The 25,873-nt window shown below is 44.8% G+C and overlaps 1 protein-coding gene and 1 long non-coding RNA gene across 13 annotated transcripts in view; one reads left to right on the top strand and one right to left on the bottom strand.

Annotated features, from left to right (window-relative positions):
• The window catches only part of NBR1 (NBR1 autophagy cargo receptor), a 78,279-nt gene that overhangs the window by 11,792 nt on the left and 40,614 nt on the right, over nucleotides 1–25,873 (top strand). For 2 of the 12 annotated variants that reach the window (XM_063798537.1, XM_063798542.1), the window contains exon 2: nucleotides 1,366–1,631. The exons of 2 other annotated variants lie outside the window; for them this stretch is intronic. The gene's annotated coding sequence lies outside the window, so the exon portion shown is untranslated. Of the gene's footprint in view, nucleotides 1–1,365; nucleotides 1,632–25,303; nucleotides 25,840–25,873 lie in introns of those variants that run through there. 8 more of the 12 variants (XM_063798531.1, XM_063798533.1, XM_063798534.1 and 5 more) reach the window with 8 other exon arrangements.
• LOC107969158 (uncharacterized) lies at nucleotides 3,269–25,194 on the bottom strand. The gene is made up of 2 exons (XR_001710802.4): nucleotides 24,913–25,194; nucleotides 3,269–3,686 (listed from the first exon to the last, which is right to left on the bottom strand). It is a non-coding gene; the product is annotated as an uncharacterized LOC107969158 (long non-coding RNA).

The raw sequence follows: 25,873 nt of genomic DNA, 5'->3' as shown, positions 1-25,873 counted from the left end.
AGGGGGGAGGGATAGCATTAGGAGATATACTTAATTAAATGACGAGTTAACAGGTGCAGCACACCAACATGACACATGTATACCTATGTAACAAACCTGCACGTTGTGCACATGTACCCTAGACCTTAAAGTATAATAATAATTAAAAAAAAAAAGAATAAAAGAGGTCCCTTTTTCTGGGAGATTGATGTAGGGGAATGAGCATGTGAGTTGGAAGGGAGGCATTGAGGATCAGCCATTTAAAGCAGCATACAAGGATGTTCAAGGCTAGAGATCCACAGGTGTATTTTCAGAACCTGAATTTCCTGGCGGGGCGCAGTGGCTCATGCCTTTAATCCCAGCACTTTGGGAGGTCAAGGTGAGCGGATCACTTGAGGTCAGTTCAAGACCAGCCTGGCTAACATGGTGAAACTGTTTTTACAAAAAAATATAAAAATTAGCCGGGCATGGTGGTGGGCACCTGTAATCCCAGCTGTTCAGGAGGCTGAGGCAGGAGAATCATTTGAACCTGGAAGGCAGAGGTTGCAGTGAACCAAGATCATGCTACTGCACTCCAGCCTGGGTGACAGAGTAAGACCATCTCCAAAACAAAACAAAACAAAAACCCAAAATAGGCCGGGCGCGGTGTCTCGCACCTGTAATCCCAGCCCTTTGGGAGGCTGGGGCGGGTGGATCACCTGAGGTCAGGAGTTTGAGACCAGTCTGACCAGCATGGTGAAACCCTGTCTCTACTAAAAATACAAAAATTAGCCGGGCATGGTGGTGCATGCCTGTAATTCCAGCTACTAGGGAGGCTGAGGCAGAATTGCCTGAACGCAGGAGGCAGAGGATGCAGTGAGCTGAGATTGTGCCATTGCATTCCAGACTGGGCAACAAGAGCGAAACTCCATCTCAAAAGGAAAAAAAAGCAAAAGAGAAAAAACCCAAACAAACAAAACCCCTGAACTTCCCTGCGGGCACATTTTCTCTGGCAGCCTTTTTCAATGAGGGCTATGTTTTCTCCGATACTATATGGCCTGCGGACCGCTCAGCTTTCCTTCCAGTGAAAACATTCCAGAACAAACTCCGGGTCAATCCCAGGTGTTTCTCCAATCAACTCAGGGCATGGTTGTGTGTCACCTGCTGCCCAGCTAGAATGACACCTCTCCAGGCCTCTGACTTAGCTAGGTCTCCACCATGTGACTCCACCGTAGACTCCATACCTTCTTCTTTTGCAAAGCCTTGGACACCCAAACACTTACCAAAAGTGGGTAGGGTGCCAGGAAACCTCCAAGTATAAGTAGGGCTCCCCACCATGCCTGGATGTGGAGTTGTGCTGCAGAGTGGTGGCTGCTCATGACACTCATTTCACCCCTTTCTGTGCAGGTGCTGGAAGCCCAGGAAGCACACATCAAGGCTCCCTTGCCAGCAGGGTGCTGCCAATAAAAGGTAGTCACGTGGAATTTGGAATGTGGAAAGGAGGTAGAAGTCATCCTTTCCTCCCCTGTAGCAGCAGGCGTGCAGGCTCTGGTGGTCAGCTGGACTCCATACTCCCCCACCAGTCACCAGCCTGGGGACCGTGGGGCTGCAAGGACCTCAGCAGCGGTGTCCCAAGTTTCCTGACTTCTTCCATCCTCTGGAAATCAGCTGTGGTAAAGTAGCCTGAAAGCCAGTGGTGCAACCCCCTCCCCACAACCTTCACCACCTCTAGCCCCTCCAATGAAAAGCACTAATTGCCTATATACAACCCCTTTTTGTTTGAAATATCTAGAGTAATTTCTGTTTTCCTGTCTGGGGTAGTGCAACATAAGAAGAAATATACATTTGGTCTCTGCCCCCAGTTCCTAACACAAAGCTCCTAAAACCTTGGAAATTCCTGAAAGATGGGGGTGCTAGGAGCATTGTCTTTTTTTTTTTTTAATTTATCATTTTTCTTTTCTCCCAGGTGTTTTTTCCTTTTTTTTTTTTAACTTTTATTTTAGATTAGGGGATACATGTGAACGTTTGTTATATAGATAAACTTGTGTCACATGGGTTTGTTGTACAGATTATTTCGTCACCCAGGCACTAGGCCTAATACCCGATAGTTTTTTCTTTTTTTTTTTTGAGATGGAGTCTCGCTCTGTTGCCCAGGCTAGAGGCACGATCTCGGCTCACTGCAACTTCCGCCTCCCAGGTTTACGCCATTCTCCTGCCTCAGCCTCCTGAGTAGCTGGGACTACAGGTGCCTGCCACCACGTCCAGCTAATTTTTTATGTTTAGTAGAGATGGGGTTTCACCATCTTGGCCAGGCTGGTCTCGAACTCCTGACCTTGTGATCCACCCACCTCGGCCTCCCAAAGTGCTGGGATTACAGGCGTGAGCCACCGTGCCCGGCAGTAGCGACAGGGTTTCACCATGTTGGTCAGGCTGGTCTCAAACTCCCAACCTCAAGTGATCCACCCGCCTCGGCCTCCCAAAGTGCTGGGATTACACGTGTGAGCCATCCCGCCTGGCCTTTCTAGTTAGAATTCTGTGAGGTTTGTATAAAAGGAATAGAGTGGGGGCCCAAAAACCAGTAAGATGAGAAAGTACTGTTTGCTCAGTTCTAGGATCCATGAAATAAATAAATAAATAAATAAATAAATAAATAAATAAAAAAGAGAAAGTAGTGTTTCCTGCCACTTTAGAGGAAGGACTCACATATCCTACCTTCCATCAGCCTTGAAGGAGATGAGTGCCCTCTCTCCAACACCTGGTGGCCTTCCCTACCCCTTCCCCAAAGCCTCCAAGAAGCCCTGGCCTAGCCTGATACCCTGGCCTAGCCTGATGCCCACTATCAGCAGGAACAGGCACCACAACCTTTCCCCTTCCTATCCCTCCCCACCTCTGGAAAGGGCTGGGGACAGCAGATGTGTCCTTGTTAGTTCCATCCATTTCAGCTTTGGCTGGGGAGCTAATTTCACTGGAGCCAGGATAAGCATTAGGGTAAGTAACTATTTTTCCTGTCTTGGGCAGTTTCCTCACTGACAAATGAGGGCAGAGTTCTAAGCTGTCTTCTAATTCTAAAATTCTAATGTAAAAATTGCCAGAGTAGTGGTGGCCCATGCCTGTAATCCCAGATACTCAGGAGGCTTAGGCAGGAGAATTGCTTGAACCCAGGAGGCGGAGGTTGCGGTGAGCTGAGATCGCGCCATTGTACTCCAGCCTGGCAACAAGAGGGAACTCCATCTCAAAAAAAAAAAAATCACCAGACTAATATTTACCTTGAGTGTTATGCGCATCCATTTGAAGAGACCACCAAACAGGCTTTGTGTGAGCAATAGTTTTTTAATCACCTGGAGTCAGCAAAAGGAGATGGGGTGGGGCAGTTTTATAGGATTTGGGTAGGTAGTGGAAAAATTACAGTTAACGTGGGTTTTCTCTTGTGGGCAGGGGTGGGGGTAACAAGGTGCTTGGTGAGAGCTCCTGAGACTCATTGTCCAGGAGAAGGAATGTCACAAGATCAATTGATCAGTTAGGGTGGAGCAGGAACAAATCACAATGGTGGAATGTCATCAGTTAAGGCAGGAACTGGCTATTTCACGTTTATGGTTCTTCAGTTGCTTCAGGCCATCTGGATGTATATGTGCAGGTCACAGGGTTATGATGGCTTAGCTTGGGCTCAGGGGCCTGACACTGAGGATTCTTTTTTTATCTTCCTCTGATGCTCTTCTATAAGAATGAATCTGTTTTGGAAGAAAACGCAATTAAGATTTTCCATCACAACAACCACTATCTCCAAATCTGTATTCATTCCTTTTAATTCATTATAAGTCTCATCTACCTAATGAGATAACTTTTTTGAAGACAGGAATTGTATGCTGTTTAACAGTGCTTTGTTTCTTCCATAGTTCAGTCATCCTTGATATTTTGCGGGGGACTGGTTCTAGGATACTGCCCCCACACACCAGAATCTGTGAACGCTCAATCCCTTACATATAATGGTGCTGTATTTGAATATAACCAACACACATCCCCCCGCCACCACCCAATTAACTTTTTTACTTTTTTTTCCCCCCCAAGACAGAGTCTTGCTCTGTCGCCCAGGCTGGAGTGCAGTGGCACGATCTCGGCTCACTGCAAGCTCTGCCTCCTAGGTTCATGCCATTCTCCTGCCTCAGCCTCCCGAGTAGCTGGGATTACAGGTGCCCACCACCACACCGGGCTAGTTTTTTTTTTTTTGTATTTTTAGTAGAGATGGGGTTTCACCATGTTAGCGGGTGGACCTTCTGATCCGCCTACCTTGGCCTCCCAAAGTGCTGGGATTACAGGCGTGAGCCACCACGCCCAGCCAATTTTTGTATTTTTAGTAGAGACGGGGTTTTACCATGTTGGCCAGGCTGGTCTTGAACACCTGACGTCAAGTGATCCGCCCACCTTGGCCTCCCAAAGTGCTAGGATTACAGGCATGAGCCACCGCACCCAGCCTCAGACTAAACTATAATAAAAGAGAAAGCAGAGAGAGTAAGAGCACCTCATATGGAATCACCTACATTTCAGAAGCTGGAAAGAAAGAGAGTGGTCTACTTGATGATATGAAGCATGATCAATCAGTATCAATACTAGCTTTAGGGTGAAGGCATAGCCAAATTGGAAACTATGGACAAATTTCAGAAACTGCACCAAAACTTACAAACCTCAAATCCTAGTTTTCTTCCTTTCTCTTTGGCCACTACCCTCAGTTTCTTTTTTTTGTTTTTGAGACGGAGTCTTGCTCTGTCGCGCAGCCTGGAGTGCAGTGGCATGATCTCAGCTCACTGCATCCTCCGCCTCCTGGGTTCAAGCAGTTCTCCTGCCTCAACCACCCGAGTAGCTGGGATTACAGGAAACCACCACTGTGCCTAGCTAATTTTTGTGTTTTTAGTAGAGACGGGGTTTCACCATCTTGGCCAGGCAGGTCTCAAACTCCTGACCTCAGGTGATCCACCCACCTCAAGCCTCCCAAAGTGCTGGGATTATAGGCGTGAGCCACCATGTCCGGCAAGTTTCTTTTTACTTAATTTGTATTTATTTATTTATTTGAGACTGGGTCTTGCCCTGTTGCCCTGGCTAGAGTGTAGTGGCGTGATCATGGGTCACTGCAGCCTGAACCTCCTGGGCTCAAGCAATCCTCCCACCTTAGCTTCCTGAGTAGCTGGGACTACAGGCTGTCACTACTACACCTGGCTAAATGTTGTATTTTTAGTAGAGACAGGGTTTCATCATGTTGGCCAGGCTGGTCTCGAACTCCTGGCCTCAAGTGATATGCTTGTCAAAGTGCTGGGATTACAGGTGTGAGCCACTAGGCCCAGCCTCAGTTTCTTTTATGGACTCACTTACCTCTGCAGATTGGCTCAAATGTCATTATTCTCAGGCTTCTCTCCTGTTTACAGGTGTCCTGGGCCATCCAGTCCAGTCTCATGATATTTGCCACCCAATGTGCTCATGTTTCCTAAACCAGCATCTCTTGTCTAGACCCATCCTCTAATTAGCTGTTTCTCAAGCAACCTTTTGACTGCTGTTTCTTTTTACTTCCCTGGTACCAGGGATAAAAGTCTCCTGAATTCAAACATGAATATTCACCTCACCCAGTCCTCTGGGAGGTCCACAAGTCCCTGTTTTGGGAAGAATGAAGCTGAGCTCTAGCTAAGAAAAAAAAACTCCATTTGGGGATCTAAAAATTTTGCAGCTTGGAAGTGCAAAAAAAATGTGCAGCTTTGCACAGTGAGTCAGGGTGACCAAGTTCTCCTAGTTTGCCAAAGAGTCTCTCAGTTTTAGTACTAAAAGTCCTAAATCCCAGGAAACCTCTCGGTTCCAGGCAAACCAAGTGGTTTGGTCAACCTGACAGGGAGGTGTCCTTTATGAGGTATGGCAAGAGTGAAGGCTTGGCAAAGGGTGGCTGTGCCCATCAAACACAGACAGTTTATGAATAGTTGGGTGGGTGGGGCATATGCTTTATTCCCTAGGGCCCTCAGGGCCTTTGCAGAGGTCTGTAAGAGCTGGTGGGGGCAATGGGACAGTGAAATTCGGGTATAAGGCTAATGTGACCTCATTTAAAATCACAGGCTGGAGAGGCCTAGGGACTTTGGGCATCTATTTACATAGCCAAGATCACATCAGATTCAAATTTTATTTAGTGCTTTTTGTATCTATGACTGTCAAACATTGTCACAGTTTAACAGCTACATAATACTCCATCAAAAAGATATTATATGAAGTGTGGTGGCTCACACCTGTAATCCCCACATTTTTGGGAGGCCAAGGCAGATGAATCACTTGAGGTTAGGTGTGTGAGACCAGCCTGGCCAACATAACAAGACCACATCTCTACTAAAAATACAAAAATGAGCCACATGTGGTGGCGCATGCCTATATTCCTAGCTCTGGGACTCTGTCTCAAAAAAAACAAAAACAAAAACAAAAAAAGCAAAAGAGGATTTTCAGTGTGTTCCAGAAATGTTCCTATTATAAATACATCTTTGTGCTAAAAGTTTTTTTTCCCTATATGTAAGATTTGTTTCAGGCTAGATGCAGTGGCTCATGCCCGTAATCCCAGCATTTTGGGAGGCCAAGGTAGAAGGATTGCTTGAGGCCAATAGTTTGAAACTAGTCTGGTCAACATAGGGAGACCCCATCTCTACAAAAAAATGTTTAAAAAAACTTAGCCGCACATGGTGGCACGCCCCTGTCCTTCCAGCTACTTGGGAGGCTGAGGAGGGAAGATCACTTTAGCACAACTGTTCAAGGTTGCAATGAGCTATGGTTGCACCACTGTACCTCAGCCTGGGTGACAGAGCAATACCCTGTCTCTTAAAAAATAAAAATATACATTTTTTTCTGTAGTAATTTGGAAGTACCATTAAGTGCCAGAGACTGTGCTAAGCACTTTACATGCATTATTTCCTTTAAATATCATCATAAATAACACTCTGGAATAGGTAATATTCTCCCCAGGTAGAAACTGGTGCTTAGAGGTTATGTAACTTTCCCAAGGCCACATAGTTAGTGTGTGATGGAGCCAAGATTTGAAATCAGCACCACCACATACTTTCAAAATATGTTGATGGTGAATTTTGGTTTGTTTACAGCTGTGTCATCTGTTCCCTGGCTTTGCTCTACTGAGCCACCACTGAGCCTTGTATATGTCTCTCTTTATTTTTGGTTATGTGCACTGCCCCAGTGACCACGCAGTTCTCTCTTTAGCACCTCTCCCACTGTGTTGAAATTGCTTGTTTACACTTCCACTCCACCTACAAGTGGAGGGTAGAACTGCATTTATTCATCCTTTTCCAACACATCTAGCAAGACGTAGTAGAGACGCAAGAGAAATTTGTTAATGTATAAAAGGAGAACTCCAGGCCGGGCGCAGTGGCTCACACCTGTCATCTCAGCACTTTGGGAGGCTGAGGTGGGTGGATCACGAGGTCAGGAGTTGGAGACCAGCCTGGCCAACATGGTGAAACCCTGTCTCTATTAAAAATACAAAAAATTGGCTGGGCGTGGTGGCTCACACCTGTAATCCCAGCACTCTGGGAGGCTGAGGTGGGCGGATCACAAGGTCAGGAGATCGAGACCATCCTGGCTAACACAGTGAAACCCCATCTCTACTGAAAAATACAAAACAATTAACTGGGCATAGTGGCGGACGCCTGAAGTCCCAGCTACTTGGGAGGCTGAGGCAGGACAATGGCATGAACCTGGGAGGTGGAGCTTGCAGTGAGCTGAGATTGCGCCACTGTACTCCAGCACTCCAGCCTGGGTGACAGAGCAAGACTCCGTCTCAAAAAAAAAAAAAATAAATAAAAATAAGCTGGGCATAGCAGTGGGCGCCTGTAATCCCAGCTACTCGAGAGGCTGAGGCAGGAGAATCCCTTGAACCCAGGAGGCGGAGGTTGCAGTGAGCTGAGATCTTGCCACTGCCCTCCAGCCCGGGCAATAGAGTGAGACTCTGTCTCAAAAATAATAATAATAAAAAGAAATAAATAAATGGAGAACTCCACTGGTTAAGAGCGAAGGGAAGGATTACTTCTGGATTTAGGAGACGAACTGCTGGACAGGTCACTTGACCTGTAGAGTTCTGTGCATTTTGGATTTTGCTGATTGTATAACCCCATGGTGAGGTTTAACATGTTCCTCTGGAACAGGAATTAAAAGAAATTAAAGAATGTGTAAGCAGAAACTCAGTTGTATGTAAGAAAACCCAATTTCCCCTGAGAAAAAGAAGGAGCTGAAGTCCTTTAAAAATTAACTGCCTGTTTTTCTGTGGCTAGTGAGCCTTATCTCTCCTCCTTTCCCAGGCATTGTGAAGATCCTGTTTCCCTAGCTGTGCAGCTGCAAGGTCACTAGACAGATAAACTCAAGTCGTAAAAAATGTTTTTCCTTGAAAAGTAAAAAATGATGTAATACATGTCTAATTAATTGAATAACCGTCTTTGTTTCTCACTTCTGTAATATGCCTCCCCCTGCACAGATCTCCCCCCACCCCACCAAATGCTTAAAAGGTAACTTAACTCTTTGTTCAGGGCTCAGTCCTTTGGATGTTAATCCACCTGGGCTGGTACACCTAAATAATAAAGATCCTCCTCAATCCCATCAGTCTCTCTGATTCCTTATCAATCCTGCTAACCCTCTAACCTTATTTCCTGTAAATTAGACTTATAGGCCTAATCAAATTCAGGTTTAACCTTTTGGCAAGAACACTTTACAGATGGTACTGTGTACTCTTATTAGATCACTTCAGAAGACGCATGATGTTTGGTTTGTGATTACTTTGTAAAAACAGTGTAGTAAGTACTCACTAAAGGAAATTTAGAAAATAATAAGCTTAAGGCTGGGCGTGGTGCCTCATGCTTGTAATCCTAGCACTTTGGGAGGCTGAGGTGGGTGGATCACCTGAGCTCAGGAGTTCTAGATCATCCTGGACAACATGGTGAAACCCCGTCTCTACTAAAAATACAAAAATTAGCCAGGCGTGGTGTCCCATGCCTGTGGTGCCAGCTACTTGGAGGCTAAGGCAGAAGGATCACTTGAACCCTGGAGGTGGAGGTTGCAGAGTGAGCCAAGATCACACCACTGCACTCCAGCCTAGGTGACAGAGGAAGACTCTCTCAATAAAAAGAAAATAAGGCCAGGCACAGGGGCTCACGCTTGTAATCCCAGCACTTCGGGAGGCCAAGGCCGGCAGATCATGAGGTCAGGATTTCGAGACCAGCCTGGCCAACATGGTGAAACCCCATCTCTACTAAAAATATAAAAACTAACTGGGCATGGTGGCAGGCGCCTGTAATCCCAGCTACTCAGGAGGCTGAGGCAGGAGAATCGCTTGAACCTGGGAGGCGCAGGTTGCAGTGAGCCAAGATTGCCCCACTGCACTCCAGCTTGGGTGACAGAGCTAGACTCCATCTCAAAATAATAATAATAAGCTGCACTCCAGCCTGGGTGACAGAGCTAGACTCTGTCTCAAAATAATAATAATAATAAACTTAAAAAATAAAAACTTTAGAAAATACATCACCCCAGTTCCCATCCCTACCTGTCTATCCACAAAACCAAGGCGTTCCTGAGAGTAATTCATTTATTATATAACAAGTGTTTAAGTATCTACTACTATATTCAAGTACTATTCTAGGAGATAGAAATACAGCAGTTTACAAAATAAAGCCTGCTCTCACATTCTAGTGTGGTAGACAGTTGATGCAGAATTAAAGAATATATGGGAATAAGTGTATTAAAGAGAAAAAATAAGCAGGGTAAGGGGAAACAGGTAGTGTAATATGTATAGGGGGTAGGTGTACATGGGGGGAGTCAGGAAAGGTTTCACTGAGGTGAGACTAGAGGACAGCTTAATAATGTAAAGAAACACACTATGCAACAATTAGGGGAAGAGCATTCCAGGAAAGAGAGAGCAGAGAAGGCAAACCCTGAGCAGGACCATGCCTGTGTATGCAGGACATCAGATAGGTCAAGGTGCTAAAATGTAATAATCCAGGAGGATATTGTAGGGAAAGACCATCAGAGAGGCAGCTGGTAACCTCTGGTAGGAACCTGCCAGCTATTTTAAATCTTTAGCTTTATTCTGGTCTTTTTAATTTTCTTTTTTTTGAGACAGAGTCTCACTCTGTCACCCAGGCTGGAGTGCAGTGGCACAATCTCAGCTCTCTGTAACCTCTGCCTCCTGGGTTCAAGTGATTCTCCTGCCTCAGCCTCCCGAGTAGCTGGGACTAAAGGCATGCACCACCATGCCTCGGCCTCCCAAAGTACTGGGATTACAGGAGTGAGCCACCATGCCCGGCCATCTTTTTAATTTTTAATGTTAATTAATTTTTATAGCGACAGGATCTCACTATGTTGCCCATGCTGGTCTTGAATGCCTGGCCTCAAGCAGTCTTCCTGCTTCGGCTTCCCAAAGTGCTGGGATTACAAGTGTGAGCTACTATGTCCAGTGAAACTTTTTTTGGGGGGAGATGGAGTCTCACTCACTCTGCTGCTCAGGCTGGAGTGCAGTGGTGTGGTCTTGGCTCACTGCAACCTCTGCCTCTCAGATTGAAGTGATTCTTGTGCCTCAGCCTTCCAAGTAACTGGGACTACAGGCGCATGCTGCCACGCCTGGCTAATTTTTTTGTATTTTTGGTAGGGAAGGGGTTGCACCATGTTGCCCAGGCTGTTCTTGAAGTCCTGACCTCAAATGATCCACCTGCCTCAGCTGGGATTACAGGTATGAGCCACTACACTTAGCCCTAAATGTGAACTTTTGAAATGGATTTTTTGGGTAAAGTCCAGGCAGGACATCAAAGAACAAGTATCCTGGTAGTGCGACAAGAATGTGGTTCTTTTCATTAAATATTTAACTTTTTAGAAAAGGATCACAAGGGCCAGGTGCGGTGGCTCACACTGTAATCCCAGCACTTTGGGAGTCTGAGGCAGGTGGATCACCTGAGGTCAGGAGTTTGAGACCAGCCTAGCCAATATGGGGAAACCCCGCCTCTGCTAAAACTACAAAAATTAACCGGGCGTGGTGGCACGCACCTGTAGTCCTGGCTACTCGGGAGGCTGAGGCAGGAGAATTGCTTGAACCTGGGAGGCGGAAGTTGCAGTCAGATGAGATTGTGCCACTGTACTCCAGCCTGGGCGACAGAGTGAGACTCCATCTCAAAAAAAGAAAAAAAAAAAGGATCATAAGAAAAGCTCGGGGACAGTAACCTTATTGTGAAGGATTTAGTAATACTACTCTTGTAATCATGGTGTTTCTGACGTAGCACAGGGCAGTGAAAAGAGAAACACTGAACTAAGTCAGAAGGCTGGGTTTCTACTACCAGTTGTGTATATAAGCAGAGCCACCTTGGGCTAACCACTTTACCTGAACCTCAGTTTCCTTCTCTGTCATTCACCCTGCCAGTTTCCTTGGGCTATTACAAGAATATAATTAAATGCTACTTGGGAAAATGCTTCACAACCTGAGATGACTTGTACCAATGTGGGTATTATTACTGGGACCAAATGTGACTTTAAAAAGAAAAACAACCTTGACAAAGAAAACTCTGATTGGTTACTAAATCCCTATTTCTGAGATAAGCTACATTTCAAAGAAATTCTCCGTAAAAGAAAAATTGGATTCAGTTATCATACCAGATGGCTTTCATTCTCACCACTGACTCAATTCTGAAATAATTATATTTCAGTATGGTAATTATAATCTAAACTATATAAACACACTGTAAACATAAACTTTGAACAGATGAAAACTCCAATATGTAAAAAGGTAATGAATGTTGAAGGAAGACTGTGAAAAGGGAAAAGGAAAAAAATTAAAATGTTCCCCTTCTAGGTCCTGATGAGAGTAAATGTTTACTATAAAAATGATTCAAATATTTTAAACACTTTTCAAACCAGGCAATATTTTAGGCCTACTGTATATTTGCATTTTGAGCTTCCAATACGGATAAGTGACTGGAAAAAGCAGCTAGGTTTAGGTTGAAAAACAACAACCCACCGGGGAACACATTTTAGCAAATTCTTCTGAAAGTCAAAAATGTTACAGTCATAGGTAAAAAGTTTCAAAGGACTACCAATCGTCAGAAATAGCTGCCAATAGTGACTTAGAGTCCAGCAGAAGGAATTTTAGGTCAAGAAACCTAAAACAGGCTGAAAACCTTACCTACCCTATAGCTACCACAAATAACACTGTTTCCAGTCATGATCAGGAATCACATATTAAGACGTAACTGCAAATTGTGCTATACTGGGTACTGTATTAAAAGGAAGTGAAATATGGTCCCCATCCTAGAAGTTTCCATATATATGAGTCTAAAAAACCATTAAAAATTAATCTTAAGGCCTGGCGCGGAGGCTCACGCCTGTAATCCCAGCACTTTAGGAGGCCGAGGTGGGCGGATCACGAGGTCAGGAGATCAAGAACATCCTGCCAACATGGTGAAACCCCGTCTCTACTAAGAATACAAAATTAGCTGGGCATGGTGGCGCACGCCTGTAATCCCAGCTACTCAGGAGGCTGAGGCAGGAGAAGCACTTGAACCTGGGAGGTAGAAGTTGCAGTGAACCAAGATGGCACCACTGTACTCCAGCCTGGGCAACAGAGCAAGAATCCATCTCAAAAATAAAAATTAAAAAAATCTGGGCACAGTGGCTCACGCCTGTAATCCCAGCACTTTGGGAGGCCGAGGCAGGCAGATCACCTGAGGCTGGGAGTTCGAGACCAGCCTGATCAACATGGAGACACCCCGTCTCTACTAAGAAATACAAAATTAGCTGGCTTGGTGGCGCATGCCTGTAATCCCAGCTACTCCGGAGGCTGAGGCAGGAGAATCACTTGAACCCAAGAGGTGGAGGTTGTGGTGAGCCGAGATGTGCCATTGCACTCTAGCTTGGGCAACAAGAGCGAAACTCCGTCTCAAAAAAAAAAAAAAAATTAATCTAACAGAAAATAGGAAAAAAGCAATGAAAAGCTAGAAAACATACAATAGTTGACTGAAAACAAAAATTTAGCATTAACTTTCATTCTTACATCTTTAATTTTTATGTATCTGAGTTTTTAATTGATGGTTTAATTTGCCATAATGAGAAAGAACATCCTATTTTTATGACTCTGTCCCATGGAAATGTAATGATAAATGGATCCAAATGCCACACTATTGAGGATTTTTTTGATCACTCTGATTGTCATGAGTAAGTTGTGCTTTTTCAAAAGCAGTTTTTTCCTACAATGTCATTTCCTGCTTCTCTGGCTCTGATTTTCAATAAATTGATAAATTGTAAATCTTGTTTTCCTCTTGTTTTTGTTTAGCTAAAATGTTGAAGGGCAAGGGAGAGGATGGTTATTTATAAATCTTGTATCTCTCTGAAAACACAACTTGCATTTTCCTTAATCTGATTGACATGACTCCAAATATGAAAAACAACTTTCATAAAGCACAAAAGAAAATTTCCTTGAATTTACCCTTTTTTATTGTGGGTAAGAGGCAATAGGTATAAATTTTCAGCTTATTTTTTGAATGTTACTCACTATTAACCACCATATTTTAAAAAATTAATTGAAGAACTAATGTAGTTTATTATTTAATTTATTCAACAAATGTTTATTGAGTGGCAACTAGGTCCCAAGTACTGTTTTAACTACTGAATATACAGATGTACATAAACGAAACAAAAATCTCTGCTGCCCTGGAGTTTACATTCTGTGGGACTAGAGATAAAGGATAGATACATTACATAGAAGGTCAGCTAGTAATAAGTGTTATGGAGAAGCAGCAGGAATGGAGGATAAAGTGTGTCTTGAGGGTGTTGTAACTTTAAATAGCGGTGTCTGGAAATGAAAAGGTGGTATTTCAATCAAGATTTTCAGACCATGGCTGGGTGCAGAGGCTCATACCTGTAATCCCAGCACTTTGAGAGGCCAAGGGGGGTAGATCACTTGAGGTCAGGTGAGACCAGCGTGGCCAACATGGCAAAACCCTATATCTACAAACACACACACACACACACACACACACACACACACAAAAATTAGCTGGGCATGGTGATGCACACCTGTAGTCCCTGCTACTCTGGAGGCTGAGGTGGGAGGATCGCTTGAGCCTGGCGAGGTTGAGGCTGCAGTGAGCTGTGATAGCACCACTGCACTCCAGCCTCCCAACAGAGATCCTGTATTAAAAAACCTCTGCATTTCACTGTATGTAAATTATACCTCGATTCAAAAACAAAATGTGGCCGGGCGGGGGGCTGACCCCCCCACCTCCCTCCCGGACGGGGCGGCTGGCCGGGCGGGGGGCTGACCCCCCCACCTCCCTCCCAGATGGGGCGGCTGGCCTGGCGGGGGCTGACCCCCACCTCCCTCCCGGACGGGGTGGCTGCCGGGCGGAGACGCTCCTCACTTCCCAGATGGGGTGGCTGTCGGGCGGAGGGGCTCCTCACTTCTCAGACGGGGCGGTTGCCAGGCAGAGGGTCTCCTCACTTCTCAGACGGGGCGGCCGGGCAGAGACGCTCCTCACCTCCCAGACAGGGTCGCGGCCGGGCAGAGGCGCTCCTCACATCACAGATACTTGAAGGCAGCATGCTCGTTAAGAGTCATCACCACTCCCTAATCTCAAGTACCCAGGGACACAAACACTGCGGAAGGCCGCAGGGTCCTCTGCCTAGGAAAACCAGAGACCTTTGTTCACTTGTTTATCTGCTGACCTTCCCTCCACTATTGTCCTATGACCCTGCCAAATCCCCCTCTGCGAGAAACACCCAAGAATGATCAATAAAATAAATAAATAAATAAATAAATAAATGTGAATAGTACAGTCCCCTTTTCCTTTTATAGATGAAGAAAAACAAAGGCTCACTCCAAGAGTCAGACTTGCTAAAGGCTTTGATGATTTGCAGTATTCTTATTTAAATGTACAGAGCCAGCTTCAGAGGAAGGTTCTTCCAAAGACCTATCCCCTCCATGACACCAACCATCCATGATTTTTTTTTTTTTTTTTTTTGAGACGGAGTCTTACTCTGTTGCCCAGGCTGGAGTGCAGTGGCATGATCTCGGCTCACTGCAAGCTCTGCCTCCCAGGCTCACACCATTCTCCTGCCTCAGCCTCCCAAGCAGCTGGGACTACAGGCGCCCGCCACCACACCTGGCTAATTTTTTTGTATTTTTTTAGTAGAGATGGGGTTTCACCTGTAGCAGGACGAGCTGCAGACAAAACTCCTCAGACACCGAGTTAAAGAAGGAAGGGGTTTATTAGGCCAGGGGCATCAGCAAGACTCCTGTCTCAAGAGCCGAGCCCCCGCCCCGAGTGAGCAATTCCTGTCCCTTTTAAGGACTCACAACTCTAAGGGGGTGTGCGTGAGAGGGTTGTGATCGCTTGAGCAAGCAGGAGGTACGTGGGTACGTGACTGGGGGCTGCACGCACCAGTAATTAGATTGGAACAAAACAGGAAAGAGATTTTCACAATGCTTTTCTATACAATGTCTGTAATCTACAGATAACATAACCGATTAGGTCCGGGATTGATTTTTAACTACCAGTCCCAGGGTGTGGCGCCCGGGCTGTCTGCTTGTGGATTTCATTTCTGCCTTTTAGTTTTTACTTTTTCTTTCTTTGGAGGCAGAAATTGGGCATAAGACAATATGAGGGGTGGTCTCCTCCCTTATTCCCCCACTTTTGAGACTCTCACTCAATAGCAGGAGTTGTTTCATTTTTACTACTCATGTCTTCTTGCAAGACAGATCAATAGTGATTTATATAGTACACTTGTGCTGATGCATTTTGGTATACTAAGGTAGCGATGAAGCTTTTTATCATTTGAAGAAGTACAGGTAGCAAACAAGGGAGCAGTAAGTAGGTTCCTATTACTATTATAACTCTTATTATAAGAGTTTTAAATCCTCCTAGCGCTGGGAACCATTTTCTAAACATGGCCCCAGGATCAAATCCATGCCACACTTGCACGGGCACATGTGCCACTTTTGTCATATCTCTAACTATGTCTTCAACTACTTGCCCTTGGTTATCTATGTGTAGGCAGCAATTAGTAAGGTTAAATTTCCTACAGACCTCTCCTTCAGCTGCTGGCAAGTAGTCGAGAGCTAATCTATTTTGATAGATAGCATTTCTCATCTGAGTTTCTTGCTGGGCCAGAATAGTCAAGGCTCTGCCGGTTTCAGTGATTATTTTTAAGACAGCTTGTAACCGTATGATTCGGTTGATCATATAAATGGGGATCCGGTATCCCCACGAGCCATCTTGTGCCTAAGTAGCAGGCCCATAATACTGTATGATTCTCTCAGGGGGCCATTTATCATTGTTTCAGTTTCTTATAGCTATGCTTCTCTTTTCACGGGAAGCATAGACAGGGAAGCCCAGGAGTTCTCCTGTTTTTATGGACAGTAGGAAGAAAGATGGTTTAATAGTGCCAATAACACAACTACTTATCAGGCAGCTTAGTGTAGGCTCTATGTCCACATATCCAGTATAGCCCCAGTGGGGCCGTCCAGTCCCGGTGGGATTCTGGGTGGGCCTAAACGGTCTGCAACTTTGGAAATTTACTGAATGGATTTTTCTCTGTGTGGTTTGAACTCCATCATGTAGTCTTCCTACAGGAAGGGTGAAGTCCTTCTCCACTCTTGCTATATAGTATTGTCTAATGATTGAGGCTTTTAGGACCCAGAAATTATCAGGGTGATTCTTTTGAGCTGGGAATTCATCAGGAACTGGGTCTGTAGGTACTAATTCTCGGGCTTCCCATGGCCATTGATCTGCTATTACAGTTCCTCCACATACATAACATGAAGTGACAGTGAGAGACTGGGCTACATGCTCGGCTAATTGCAAAAACAAATTTCTTGTTTTTCCTGGAAATTCTGTTACTGGCACATTTAGTTCATCATAGAAAGTTTGAAACACTGGCTCAAGAGAGCATTTGTAAACTTCTCCTCGAACCAAGATATTTACTCGGGGATTCAGTCCAGCCCCATTGATTCCTAAGGTCACACGCTACTCTTTTTTCCAGCGAGGATCAAGGGGATTGGTTATTACTAGCTCTAAGGGGTTACATTGTCCCTTAGCACAGGAAGGGCCATTTTTTTCCTTTCTGAAGGTGGACTGGATCCTTTTCATTTTTTTTAAATCCAAGTGGCCTAAATGACACAAGACCAGTATTTACATTTATTTCCACACAGTCCTAATTTATGACAGATGTACTTATTTTCTGCCATATAGCCTCTTTTCTAATTAAGAGAACCACACTTTATTCCTAACTTATTACTATTAATGACAGCACAGGCATCAAATTTTAAGGTGACTTCTTTGGGCACCCCTTTTTCTTCTGTTTTGGCTAACACTTTACTCGTATCATTTATGAGCCCCCACCAGTCCTCAGTCCTTAATCTTATTTTAAAAACCGTGGTCATGGGAGGCTCAGATGGGTCATAACACACATCAGGTTGGTCACTTCCTGGGCTACATACCTTGTACAGAATAACATTATACAAACAAGTTATTTTTAGAGTTCCAGTACACTTATAATAACCATAAAATAATAGGACTGTAGCAACCTTTTGTCCTACCTCAGTGACTTGATGTATACACTGGGAACAGTCCTCAGTCTGAGGAAGGTCAGTTGAAGTCTTTACTGTAAAAGTCCAAATTTTAAGGAAAATGAGTTCCGCAATGAGTTTTCTCATGCTTCGGCCGTGCGTGGACCAGTCAGCTTCTGGGTGTGACTGGAGCAGAGCTTGTCGTCTTCTTCAGAGTCACTTTGCAGGGGTTGGCGAAGCTACTCCCGTCCACGTACCCCTCACAGTCTACTGATGTTTAAGGATAGTCTCGGAGGTTGGGCCTGCTAGAATAAACTGAGTCCAACACCTCTACACGGTATGTTCAACTAGGCTCTCTGATACCAGGAGCAAGGTGGTGGGGTTTAGGGTGTTGCAAACTTCAATGGTTATGTGGGGATTTTCACATAGCAAGCTTTGGTACTTGGTTAATCTAGCATTTGTAACCAATGAGGTCCTTTAGTAGTCATTAAAGTTACCACAGCATGGGGGGCCTTTATATTCAGGTTTTCCTAAGGGTTAGTTTATCTGCTTCTTGTGCTAACAGGGCTGTTGCTGCTAGGGCCCTTAGACCTGGGGGCCAGCCTTTGGAAATCCTGTCTAGTTGTTTTGAGAGATAGGCCACTGGCCTTGGCCAGGGCCTCACAGTATGGGTTAAAACTCCAACTGCCATTTTTTCTCTTTCTGACACATAGAGTGTAAAGAGTTTTGTCAGGTCAGGTAGCCTCAGGGCTGGGACCAACATGAGTTTTTCTTTTAACTCATGAAAACCTCGTTGTTGTTGGTTGTAATAGATGTAGTTTATCTAATCTACATTTTTATTAACTGTCACCCACTAAAATATTGACTTAAATCCTGCAGCTATTTGATTTCAAGCTTTAAATTGATCTGGTATTTAAAGATTGGGACTCCAATTGCGTCTAAATAGACATGAGAGTCGAAAGACCCATAAGGGGCTTCTCTCGCTTTACAATGTCTGTCTTTTTTTCCTTCTGGTTGATGAAATGCCAGGGTGAAAGGGATAGCCAATTGGACTAAAGTACAAGTGCCACTCCAGTTATTTGGCAGAGTGCCCAGTAAAGGTCCACCACAATACCACCACACATCTGCTTGGGGATGAACAAGGGCTGACTGATTGATAAGCTCTTGAAAATTCTTAAGCTAACTGCATCCTTTCAGGTCTCCAAGGAACGCTAAGTTTCCTCCCTGTCGTGAGAGACATGAAGTGAACTTAGTGTTGGGAGATGGAGGATGGATGGCCCTCGGGGGCTGACCCGCAGGGTGCCGGACTTTGGGATATAGCAGAGAGAGCTTGGCATGACTTATTAGTACAGGCTGTAGAATCCTGGAAAAGAGCTACCATGCAGCCCACATCTGGTCGACTGGAGGACCACCTTAGTGGAAAGGGGACAATCTGGGCCTCTGGCCTGCCATGTGCACAAGCATAACAATTGCTTTTGTTTAACGTGCAGATGGAATATTTGATCCATTTTAACCAGGCATTTGCATCTTGGTATCCTGTCTTCATTGCTAAAGTTTGTTTTAACTCTTTAACTTCTATGATCCTCTAGTAAAACGAATGTATGGTTTTAGGAAATTACAAAAACTGGTTGGGGCAGTCCATTCTTGCTCTTTAGTGGTCCACAGAATGTTGGACCAACTACGGCATAAAAACTCTACATCAGAGGACAAGACTCCTGGTTGGCACTGGGGTCTTTATCGAAACCTCCCTGGATTAAATGGTCCTAGTTTACTAATGTCCAGTCTGAGGAGAGTCAGGAGGGACAGAAGTACTTTTCTGAAGTAGAGAGCTGTCTCTGACTTGGCAAGTCCCCACAGGGTATAACAAGGCAAGCATTAAATGCAATAGTTTGAGGTGAAATTGACTTGGTTATGTTAATAACTAGATGGTCAGCAATAGAACGAGGAAAGAAAGAAGAGTAATAGAATAGATGAAAAGAGTTAGACTTTTCGTAGCTTTAGTTTGGCAGGGTTTTCCTCTGGGACTGTGGCCCATGACTCTGGAGGGGTGGCACTTTCTTGATTCTGGTGTGATGAGTCCATCCTTTTTTGCTGTACGAACAGCAGTCTTGGTGGTTAGCAACACAAGGTAGGGTCCTTCCAGGCTGGCTCGAGTTTTTCTTCTTTCCACCTTTCAATGAGAATGTGATCTTCAGGCTGGTGCTGGTTTACTAGAAATTCTAGGGGTGGTACATGTGCTAAAAGACTTTTAGTTTTTGAGATAAAGGAAAGTGGAAAATAAACCAAGCATATAATTCTAAGGAATTGACCTTTTGTTTTAAATGTGGGGACCTTGGCAGTGAACTTTATAGTCCTTAGTGCCTTTTTCCTGAGAAATTTCCTTTAGCACCTATTTTTATTAGTTTTTAAACCAAAGAAAGCCAAATACCATTTTACATTTAACAGTGCTTCTCGTATGATTTTTATACCAGATAAGCTAAATTTTATCTTTATATTAGTGTGTTATTAATATTAAACTTAATTTTAATAAAACCTTGTAGACATATGTATCTAATTGTTAATGTTTGACCATAAGGTAAGATTTTATAGATTCTTTTTAACCCTTTATAATTTTTGCAAAAGAGCAGGTTGGTGCTTTAAGAAAAAACCCGTTATGCTTTTACTTTAATGTCCAGTTCACAGAAAAACTGGATGATACTTCTTTAACTTTAGCTAATATGTTTACACACAGAATTTTCTTTACAATTAACATTTTGAAACTTGCTTAAATCTTCAAAACAATAATTATTTTTAACCTTTTAGTGTAGTTGAAAATGTACATTCTTATGCCTCCTTAACAATTCTTTTACCAAAGATATATTTTACTTTTCTTATACACCTTGCATATAAACTGATAGTTTTACATTCAGGAGGCCTAGTTACTTTTAAATTATACAACATTTTTTGCATAAATTTTTTTATAACATTTTTCTCTTTCGTGACTTTCGCAGACAATTCTTCGATATGCCTCAACTTTCTGACTTATTACAAATATGTATTTCTTTAAACAACCAGTTAATTTGTTTCAGGACAAGAATTTACCATATAATACTCTTTTTATATAAATTCCGCCCCTCCTTTTTTTCCTTTTTTTTTTCGAAGATGATAACCATTCTTTTCCAAAGCGAACCTTTTTTGTGTCTGTGGACTAGACTAAGGCCACAAGAATAGAAGTTACTATATACATGTTACACTGTTAACTTTTAGCAAACTTTAGTTGAAAACCTTTAAAAAAAATTTTAAAAAAATGCATGTTGTGCACATGTACCCTAAAACTTAAAGTATAATAATAATAATAATAAAAAGAAAACCTTGTAAGTTTGGGATTTTAATTATCCTTTGCTATTAATAAGACCTTGTTTTGTCTAAATTAGAATTGGTATAGATGGCTTTTTTTTCTTAACTTTGTATCTCTCTCTCTCTCTCTTTCTCTCTCTCTTTGACTTTGTCTCTCTCTTTGACTTTCCTTTTGCCTCTGTCTCTTCCTCTCTCTCTGTGTGTGTGCGTGTGTGTCTCTCTCTCTCTATCCTTGACTCTCTGTCTGTCTCTTCCTGTCTCTTCCTCTCTCTCTTTTCCTCTCTGTCTCTTTCCTTTCTCTCTCTCTGCTGGTCTTTCCTTGCCTCTGCCAGCCACTTATGCTGCTGTTCTCTCAACCACTATGTGTTGGGGGTGGGGGGGGTCTAAAACCAGCTCTAATCAAGTGTCTCTGTAAGGGAACTGGTCTGGGTTCCTTGGCTTATAGGTTACCTTGTGCCATACCTTTGAAACAAGGGACCTGTCCAGGCTTCCTTCTAATGGCCAACCTACCTCTAATGCTGGCCAGTCTATCTTACACAAAGTTTTAAGTTTTCCTGGTGTCATAGCACTCCATAGTCTCCCTCAGATTCTTTTTTGAAATTTGTCAACATAGTTCCTAGTGGGGTGGGCTTATTCGTGCCTGACCTATGCTTCTTCAAGACAAAACACCACGCTCACACCACAAACACACCACAAAACAAAGAACCGGTAAAAAGGGCGCACACACAGTTTTGCAGTTTGCACCAAACCAAAATCAGAGTATCCAGAAATCCAAGCCAGGTCAAAACCAAAACCAAAGTATCAAGCAATCCAAGTCAAGTCAAAAACAAAAACCAAAGTGCCAGGACAGGCACACCATGGGTGATCAGGCCACACTACCACTCAAATGGAGTAGGCAAGTTCCCAAGACCAATCCTGTCAAGCAATTCAAACCAAAACCAAAGTGCCGATAAAGGCACGCCATGGGTGATCAGGCCATGCTTCCACTCAAATGGAGTGGGCAAGTTTCAAAGACTACTCTTACCAAGTTTTAGATGTCCAGACTCCAAGTGCCCGTTCCTTCCCGGTGTTCAGCCACTGCGTTGATCCTCCATGGGGGCCTGCCATACACTGCTCTGGCGAGGCGTCCCAATGGGGCAAATGCCTAACCAGGAGTGCCCTCAGGATCCGTGTTGCTCGGGCTGGTTGGAGTCCCCTGCAGGGATGTTCCACAGGGCAGGTTTAAGCCGCCTAAGGAGCTGCCTTGACCATCCGCCATTCACCTCGCTTCCCAGTCAGGGAACCGAGAAATCGAGCTGCAGACAAAACTCCTCAGACACCGAGTTAAAGAAGGAAGGGGTTTATTAGGCCAGGGGCATCGGCAAGACTCCGGTCTCAAGAGCCAAGTTCCCCGAGTGAGCAATTCCTGTCCCTTTTAAGGGCTCACAACTCTAAGGGGGTGCGCGTGAGAGGGTCGTGATCAATTGAGCAAGCAGGGGGTACATGACTGGGGGCTGCATGCACCAGTAACTAGATCGGAACAAAACAGGAAAGGCATTGTCACAGTGCTTTTCTATACAATGTCTGTAATCTATAGATAACATACCAATCAGGTCAGGGGTTGATTTTTAACTACCAGGCCCAGGGTGTGGCACCTGGGGTGTCTGCTTGTGGATGTCATTTCTGCCCTTTGGTTTTTACTTTTTCTTTCTTTGGAGGCAGAAATTGGGCATAAGACAATATGAGGGGTGGTCTCCTCCCTTACACCATGTTAGCCAGGATGGTCTCGATCTCCTGACCTCGTGATCTGCCTGCCTCGGCCCCCCAGAGTGCTGGGATTACAGGTGTGAGCCACAGCCCCCGGCCTCATTCATGATTTATTTTGCCATTTCAAGTGATGGAGCTGGTTTTAGAGCTAGAAGAAAACCAAAACGCCAGTTAATCTAAACTAGATTCCTGCCCCAGTGCAGAACCAATCAAGACAGGGTCCCTGTCTTTCAGGGACCACAGGATTTGTGTTGAAGAGGAGAGGAGTGGGAGAGGCAGAGTGGATGGAGAACAAGGAGTCATTTTCTATATTTTTAAAGTTCTTCAGTTAAGAAAATCAGCAATTACAATAGCCTAATCTTATTAGACATGTCTTTTCCTCCCTACTATGTAAGGTCAATTCTGTTCATTTGCGTAGGAGATAATCATATAGGAATCCCAAATTAATACCCTCTTCTGGTGACTTACCAGATTGGACACTATAAGATTTTCTGCATAGCATTAAGGACATTTTGTACTTCTTCAACGCAAACAGCAGATAAATCTATCTCTTTCTGTTCCAATGAACTTTAACACATTAGAAAAACATGTATCTTTTAAAAAGGTTTATAAAAATGACAACTTCATTTTATCATTTTAAAATAAGGTAAATTGGGCTGGGCATGGTGGCTCACGCCTGTAATCACAGCACTTAGGGAGGCCGAGGCGGGCGGATGACCTGAGGTCGGGAGTTCAAGACCAGCCTGACCAATAAGGAGAAACCTCGTTTCTACTAAAAATACAAAAAAATGAGCCAGGCATGGTGGTGCATGCATGTAATCCCAGCTACTCGGGAGCTGAGGCAGGAGAATCGCTTGAACCCACAAGTCAGAGGTTGCGGTGAGCCCAAATCACGCCATTACACTCCAGCCTGGGCAACAAGAGCGAAACTCCGTCTCAAAAATAAATAAAATAAAATAAGGTAAATTTAAGATTTGGAAGGTTTTAGAATAATACAAAATCCTTTAAAGGTTCTAGAAGTTGCTTTTTGTAATTAGACAACATAAATTCTGTATTTTTTCACATATTGCTTCCAACCCTTTGGGTCTTTTCCTTTCTCCAAGAAAGAGAAAGCTACAGGGGAGTGACTGACCGGGTAAGTGGTGAGCTTTCTCCAATGCTTCTGGCTGTTTTCTTTTTCTTGCATAAAACCAAAATCAACAACGACCAAACCAACACCAATCAAGGCCTCCCTGCCCCTAGCCTTTCCCAGTGACCCACTCTCATCTCAGGATCCCCCTCAAGCACATCCCTGCCGGCAGCATCTGTTACTACTGACGCTCCTCTACTTCCCTCTTGCGCTTTCTCAGTAGCACAAATGGATCCAGTTCTTAAGTTCTCCCTCCCACAAAATCCTGTCTCCTCCCCTTCCCAGACATATTCCTGGCACTTCTTCTTCCGCAAGGGCCCATCTTCTCATATATACCAGCCGGTGTTTATTTGTTTGTTTGTTTTTGAGACGGAGTGTCGTTCTGCCACCCAGGCTGGAGTGTAATGGCGCGATCTCGGCTCACTGCAACCTCCGCCTCCTGGGTTCAAGCGATTCTCCTGCCTCAGCTCCTGAGTAGCTGGCGCGCGCCACCACGCCCGGCTAATTTTTGTATTTTTAGTAGAGACGGGGTTTCACCATGATGGTCAGGCTGGTCTCGAACTCCTGACCTCGTGATCCGTCCGCCTTGGCCTCCCAAAGTGCTAGGAATACAGGCGTAAGCCACCATCCCCGGCGACCAGCCGATGTTCTTATACACATGGTGTCCCCTTCAAGGCACATTCCAGTTCCTATCAGGAGGATTCCTCCTCGGACACACTGTGCCCCCAACCTGATCCTTAGTGCTTCCCTCGAGACCTACAAACTGCCCCCTTCCCCGAGGGGTTCACAACGCCTTATGCCTCTCAGGTTCTGCCCCCGCCCCTCGCATAAGAATACCCATCTGCCTGCTTCGGAAATTCACTTTCCCCCGCCCGTCCCCCGGAGCATCCCTTGGGCCCCTGTCCCTTTCCCGGGGCTCTTCTACCTTAACCCAGAGCAGAGGGTGCAGGCCTCCTGAGCCCAGGGGCCCAGTTATCTGAGAAACCCCACGGCCTGTCCCCCGTCCAGAAAGTCTCAGCGAGCTCACGCCGCGCAGTCACGTTTTTTTTGCGCCCCCCCCCACATTGCAGATGTGGCTCCCAATGTTGACGTTGGCCAGGACCTTTGCAAACAAGCCAGGCCAAAAAGTTTCAATATTTACACTGGCTGCTTTAATAAGGGCATTCATCTTATCCTCCGTGAAGGTCACCTCATAGTCCTGCAGAATGAGGGCAGAGTAGATGCAGGCAAGCTGGGAGACGGAGGCCATGGCGCGGGCGAGTGTGGGGCTGGGGCTGCCGGACGCGGTGCTACTCGCCGGATGAAGTGAGGGTCTCACCCCAACGCGGCCTTAGCTTCCTCGGAAGGACCGAGCACCTTGGCGGCAGCCGAGGAAAGGGGTTCCACAGTTTTAATTTATCTGTAATTCCCACGCTTTACTGTTGCCACGGAAACCGCTGAGCAATAGCCTCTCAGAATAGGAAATCAAGACATAGTCAGAGGAAGGGCGGGACAGAAAGAGCCTAGCATCTCTCGGGGCTCTGGGTTGGCCACCCAGTCCTCCCCTGGTGACATAAAAAGAAAGAGACGGAAAAGGAAGAATTCTACCTGAGTTTGCCGTAAAGCGCCCGCCCTCTCGCCTCTACGCTTCCAGTTGCGGCTTATTACGTCACAGTAATTGCTGTACCAAGGTCAGAATCGCCACCTGAGGCCTGAATATCAGTGTAAGATAGTGTCCAAAGCAGTCTTAAGAAGAGGTCCCATTACCCCACTCTTTCCGCCCTAATGGAGGTCTCCAGTTTAGGTAAATAAAAGGATTATTGGGAGGTGGAGGGAAAGAACTACTATTTCCAACATGCATTGCGGAACGAAAGGCCTTGGCCACACTGTTCCTTGGAAACTGTAGTCTTATGGAGAGGAACATCCAATACCAAAGCGGGCACAATTCTCACGGAAATCCAGTGGATAGATTGGAGACCTCCGCGGGCTTATACATGTCAACAGTTATGGATTGGAGTGTTGTTATGTTCTCGTATCTTGAGAGCAGAGACTAGGCCAAAAAAAAAAAACCTACAACTCCTAGGAAGACTACGATTCCCATCCAGCCCCACGAGTCTCGGGCAAGTAGTCCTCTAAGGTCAGTGGCCTGCGGGCACGCAGTGGGCGCCGAA

Source organism: Pan troglodytes, chromosome 19 (genome assembly GCF_028858775.2).
Source record: "Pan troglodytes isolate AG18354 chromosome 19, NHGRI_mPanTro3-v2.0_pri, whole genome shotgun sequence".
Lineage (NCBI taxonomy): Eukaryota > Metazoa > Chordata > Mammalia > Primates > Hominidae > Pan > Pan troglodytes.
This window is presented reverse-complemented; position numbering and strand designations above follow the sequence as displayed.